The 6,000-nt window shown below is 41.0% G+C and overlaps 1 protein-coding gene across 10 annotated transcripts in view; it reads left to right on the top strand.

The window, feature by feature from the left end:
• Positions 1-4,452: 4,452 nt before the first annotated feature.
• BLTP1 (bridge-like lipid transfer protein family member 1) overlaps positions 4,453-6,000 on the top strand; it is a 217,450-nt gene continuing 215,902 nt past the window's right edge. For 6 of the 10 annotated variants that reach the window (XM_074396937.1, XM_074396939.1, XM_074396943.1 and 3 more), the window contains exon 1: positions 4,471-4,712. The gene's annotated coding sequence lies outside the window, so the exon portion shown is untranslated. Of the gene's footprint in view, positions 4,713-4,732; positions 4,974-6,000 lie in introns of those variants that run through there. The other 4 variants (XM_039479082.2, XM_074396938.1, XM_074396936.1 and 1 more) reach the window with 4 other exon arrangements.

The following is a 6,000-nucleotide window of genomic DNA, read 5'->3' as shown; positions in this document are numbered from 1 at the left end:
ATGACTAATAACTAGGCATAATCATTTGCAAGCAAAACTTCTGATTGATTTCTTTCTTTATTTTTTCTTTTTGAGATAGTCTCACTCTGTCACCCATGCTGAAATGCAGTAGCGCAATCTTGGCTCACTTGAACCTCTGCCTCCGGGGTTCAGGCAATCGTCCTGGCTCAGCCTCCTAGGTAGCAGGGATTACAGGCATGCACCACCAAACCTGGCTAATTATTGTACATATATATACATATATGTATATATATATAATTATATATGTATGTGTATGTATATATATATATGTGTGTGTGTGTGTGTGTGTGTGTGTGTGTGTGTGTATTTTAGTAGAGATGGGGTTTGACCATTTTGGCCAGGCTGATTTTGAACTCCTGACTTCAAGCAATCCATTCACCTTGGCCTCCCAAAGGGCTGGGATTACAGGCGTGAGCCTGGCCTGGTTATGATTGGGTTCTAATTCTTAGTGTTACAAGGTCCTAATCAAAAAAATAATTTTGATAATTTTGACATAATACGATTTTTAGCATGTAACTCTGAGGGAGTTTAGAGAATTAAGTAATATAATATTAGGTCCTATGCCAGACCTTGAATCAGAATCTGTATTTTAAAAGGATCTCTAGGTGATTTTTATGCATATCAAAGTGTGAGGAGCACTAGTGTACATAATAATCTCAAATGAATAATTTAGATGATGCAGTGGTAGTTAAGGTGTTTATTTTTGCTTAGAAAAAGTTGCCATTTGCTGACTTTGAGGCTTAAAATTAAAAAGTGCTGTCTAACTAGTACAAAGCCTCAAAAACACCGAATTCTTTACCTACCTTCTCCTTAACCTTGTCCTTCTGTCCCAATTTCTGCTGTGCCCTGGCCAAACAGATCTGTCAATTCCTTGTGCATGACAAGCTTTTGTTTCCTTAGGGCTTCTACACGTGTGGTTCCTGGAATGCTACTCCTCTCCCTCTTCACACAACCAATCTTAACCTAATCTTTCTCCTGCCTTTTTTTTTTTTTTTTTTTTTTTTTTTTTTTTTTTTAAGACAGAGTCTTGCTCTGTCACCTGACTAGAGTACAGTGGCATGATCTGGGCTCACTGCAACCTCTGCCTCCAGAGTTCAAGCAACTCCCCTGCCTCAGCCTCCCAAGTAGTTGGAACTACAGCCATGCGCCACCATACCTGGCTAATTTTTTGTATCTTAGTAGAGATGGAGTTTCACCATGTTGGCCAGGATGGTCTTGATCTCCTGAGCTCATGATCCACCTGCCTTGCCCTCCCAAAGTGCTGGGATTACAGGCATGAGCCACCATGCCTGGCCTCTCTCCCTTTTATAAAAAGATATATTTCAACTTTTATTTTAGGTTTGGGGGTACATGTGCAGTTTTATTATAGGAGCATATTGCATGATGCTGAGGTTTGGGGTATGAATGATCCAGTCACCTAGGTACTAAGCATAATATCTACTAGGTAGTTTTTCAGCCCTTGCCCATCATCCTGTCTTTCCCTCTCCAGCCTCTAGAAATGCCTAGTATCTATTGTAACCATCTTTGTGTCCATTGGTACTCAATGTTTAGCTCCCACTTATAAGTAAGAACATACAATATTTAGTTTTCTGTTGCTGCATTAATTTGCTTAGGATAATGGCCTCAATCTGCATCCTTGTTGCTATAAAGGACATGATTTCATTCTTTATTGTGGCTGCATAGTATTCCATGGTGTATATGTACCACATTTTCTTTATCAAATCCACCATTGAAGAGCACCTGGGTAGATTCCATGTCATTGCTATTGTGAATAGTGCTGTGCTGAGTATATGTATGCATACCTTCTTGGTGGAATGATTTTCCTTTTTTGTAAATATCCAGTAATGAGATTCCTGGGTCAAATGGTAATTCTGTTTTAAATTCTTAGAGAAATCTCCAGCTGCTTTCCATGGTGGGTGAACTAATTTACAATCCCACCAACAGGGTATTAGGGTTTCCTTTTCTCCACATCCTTGCCAGTGCTCATTATTGCCTGGATTTTGAATAAAAGCCATTTTAACTGGGATATCTCATTATAGTTTTGATTTGCATTTCTTTGATGGTCAATGATGTTGAGCACCTTTTCATATACCTGTTTGCCATTTGATATGGTTTAGCTGTGTCCCCACCCAAATCTCATCTTCAACTGTAAGTCCCCAAATTCCCACAGTTGTGGGAGGAACCTGGTAGGAAGTGATTGAATTATGGGGGCAGGTCTTTCCTATGCTGTTCTTGTGATAGTGAATGAGTCTCACAAGATCTGATGGTTTTAAAAATGGAAGTTTCCTTGCACAGCTCTCTCTTTGCCTGCCGACATTCATGTAAGACGTGATTTGCTCCCCCTAGCCTTCCACCATGATTGTGACCCCTTCTCAGCCATGTGGAACTGTAAGTCTGTTAAACCCTTTTTCCCGTATAAATTACCCAGCCTTGGGTATTTTTTTATCAGCAGCATGAAAATGAACTAATATACCATTTATATGTCTTCTTTTGAGAAATGTCTATTCCAACCTTTTGTCCAATTTTTAATTGGATTATTAGATATTTTTCATGTAGAGTTGTTTGCACTCCTTATATGTTCTGGTTTTTAATCTCTTGTCAGATGGGTAGTTTGAAAACATTTTCTCCCATTTTGTGGGTGCTTCACTGTTGATTATTTCCTTTGCTGTGCAGGAGTTTTTTTTTTTTTTTTTTTTTTTTTTTAACTTGATGTGTTTCCATTTGCCCATTTTTGCTTTGGTTGCCTAGGCTTGTGGGTTATTACTCAAGAAATCTTTGCCCAGATCAGTGTCCTGTAGAGTTTCCCCAATGTTTTCTTTTACCAGTTTCATAGTTTAAGGTCTTAGATTTGTCTTTAAACCATTTTGACGTTTTTCTTGTATACAGTGAGAAAAAAGAATCTAGTTTCATTCTTCTATATATAAATATCCAGTTTTCCCAGCACCATTTATTGAAAACACTGTCCTTTCCTCAATGCATGTTCTTGGCACCTTTGTAAAAACTGAGTTTACTGTATATTTATGGATTTGTTTCTAGGTTCTCAATTATGGTCCATTGGTCTGTGTGTCTGTTTTTATACCAGTAACATGCCATTTTTGTCACTATAGCTCTGTAGTATGCTTAAAATCAGCTGGTGTGATTCTTCTTCTTCTTCTTTTTTTTCTTTCTCAGAATGGCCTGGCTATTCTGGGTCTCTTGTGTTTCCATATAAATTTTAGGATTTTTTTTTTTTATTTCTGAGAAGACTGTCATTATTATTTTGATAGGTATTGCATTGAATCTGTAGATTGCATTGGGTAGTATAGATATTGTAACAATATTGATTCTTTCTAATTCATGAACGTGGAGTATCTTTTCATTTTTAAATGTCTTCTTTTTATATGCAACAATGTTTTATAATTTCCATTGTAGAGATCCTTCACTTCTTTGGTTAAAGTTTATTCCTAGGTATCTTATTTTATTTGTAGCTATTGTAAACAGGATTGTTTTCTTGATTTCTTTTTCAGATTATTCACTTTTGATGTATAGAAATGCTACTGATTTTTGTAAGTTAATTTTGTATCCTCCTTTACAAAATGTATGAGTTCTAAAAGTTGTTTTTGTGGAGTCTTTAGTTTTTTTCCAAATAAAAGATTTTGTCATTTCAAACAAGAATAATTTTACTTCTTCCTTTCCAATTTGGATGTACTTTTGCCACAGTAGAATACCCACATTGCTTGGGTCCAAACCCTGAGCCTCTAGCAAGTTATTTAACCTGTGTTTTAGTTTTTCAATTTGCGAAATGGAGATAAATGGGGATAATGAGAATAGCCTTCACAGGATTTGAGGAAGATTAGTCAAGAACCCCTGCTAAACACTGTTTACTATTGCTAGTATACTAGTGTTTTCCACTTTTCTCTCCGATAGTTTGTACATAACAGGTGCGCAGATAAATATCTGCGACATGCCTCTAATTCCAAGAAGTCTTTGCCTTGGTTCACTCGCTAAATAATATTAAGAGCCTTTCTCTTTAAAAATAGAGATCAGCACGTTACTTTTCATTAATATCATCCACATAATAATAGATTTAGTTGAGAGATTCAGCAGGCAGCATTTCACACCATCGAGACTCCTTTATTGATCATATCATAAAAGCATTTCCCTCGATTTCGTAAGGCCTCAGTTAACGTCCTACACCCATCTGATCCTCGTTTTTCGTTAGCCTTCTTCTCCTAAGTGGGCTTATCTGTCTCCTGGTATCAGGAAGGAACTAACTTTTCCTTCGGGTTGGTAGAGTAGCAAAACGATTTCCAAATTCACAGTTCTGGTTCGATCTCCAGCTCAGGGAGGAGAAAACGGGGCGAGGCGCCGCCGGATTCCTGGGCGGAGCTTGAGTGGCGTGCCTCGAGGCGCCGGCGACGCTGGCGTGTGACGTTGCCGCCTGACGCAGGCGCAGTGCCGCCCGGCCTCGGTTGGGACCCCACCCCTCCTCCTCCGCCCACCTGGGTGTCGGTGGCTGCGGCAGGGGTCTGGACCTGGGCGGCGGGCCCGGGCGGCGGGGCTGGAGAGTGTGGGCACTGGCAGAGCTCCGCAGGCTGCATCCGGCTCGGTGCTGCTGCCGCCGCCGCCGCCGCCCCTACCGCCGCCCAAGGCCCTCGGCGTTCCCCAGAGAGAGGCCAGAGCGATTCCGGGCTGCCTCGGCGCTCGCCCAGGTGAGGGGATGGGCCGGGCCAGACACGGTTGAGGTTGTCCGCACCTTTTTCCGGTGTCTCTGGAACTCAGCCTGGTCGGAGTCCGAGAGTTTTGGCTTCGTCGCGGCTGCCTCCTGCGGCGACGACTCATTTCTTTGCCATCCTTACCTGCGGCGCGGGCATCTATAGACCGGGTGTTGGAGGTTAGTGGGAAGGTCTGGAAGGGCCATGGCAGTCGGATGGCTGGGGACTCGGATGCAGGAGCGGTTCCTGCGGGTGATGGTAAGGCGCTCCACTTGCTGGCGTGTAGACTCGGCGGAAAGGACCGTGCATCCGCGGGCTCGGACTTCAGCTTTGCCCGCAGCACTGGGTTGTGGTAGACAAGATGCTGCTTAGGATAGGGTTGGTTGACTGGGGACGGGGAAGCCTTGGAACAACCCCCGCTTTCTTCTCCAGGATGGATGTGTTTTGTGTTCTGAATTGGTGCTTGCTGCACTGCCCTCTGGAAGAGTACATTTCAGCACAATTTCCTATTGGTCAAAGGAAGGTGAAGAGAAGTTGACTTTCTATCTGGAGAGTATTAGTTGTTGTCGTTTTTTTTTTTTTTTTAACCTTCCTGTTGGCCTTAGTGTTGACGTTAGTTAAAGGTAAAAAGTTCATGTAAATTTTCTCTTTAAGGAAATCGTGGGCTTTATAACTGTCTAAGCACTTGTGTCAACCGGTTTAGTGTTGCTACTTTCACCCTGGGCCGTAGCAATAAAGTTGTTATATTCCAAGTTAAATATACAAAATATAAAAATAGGTGAATAACCAGAATACTTTTTTTGTAACTATTGAGTGGTACATATAATTATGTGCATATATTATCAAATTTAATAATCCTAACAATGCTATAAAGTCTATTATTCCCATTTTCTGGATGAAAGAACAAAAAGTCCACAGACCTAGAAAATAACATGTTCGAAGTCAGATCTGTGATTCAAACCAGGTAATCTGACTTGTTTGCGGTCCCTTGGTCAGTAGGCCATACAGACTCCCAAGCACCCTGTGATTTTCCAAGATTTTAATTTGATTAAAAAGTATGCCAAGAAGGACATTTTGGCCCTGTTCTTGCCAGCAAGGACCCAACAGTTTGAGAGAAAAACTTTTTCAAGGTCACAGTTTGAATATGTTTTAAACATAGGATTTGATCTCTAGGACCTTTGATTACCAAACTCATGCTCTTGTACAGTGGTTTTGGAACCTTTAGAAAGCTTTAGTTTGGAAGTTGTAGTCTTATTGTAGACTTAGGAGCATTTCTTGTTTGGAA

Source organism: Saimiri boliviensis, chromosome 3, assembly GCF_048565385.1.
Source record: "Saimiri boliviensis isolate mSaiBol1 chromosome 3, mSaiBol1.pri, whole genome shotgun sequence".
Lineage (NCBI taxonomy): Eukaryota > Metazoa > Chordata > Mammalia > Primates > Cebidae > Saimiri > Saimiri boliviensis.
The sequence above is the reverse complement of the archived record's forward strand: the minus strand, read 5'-3'. Positions and strand labels throughout refer to the sequence as shown.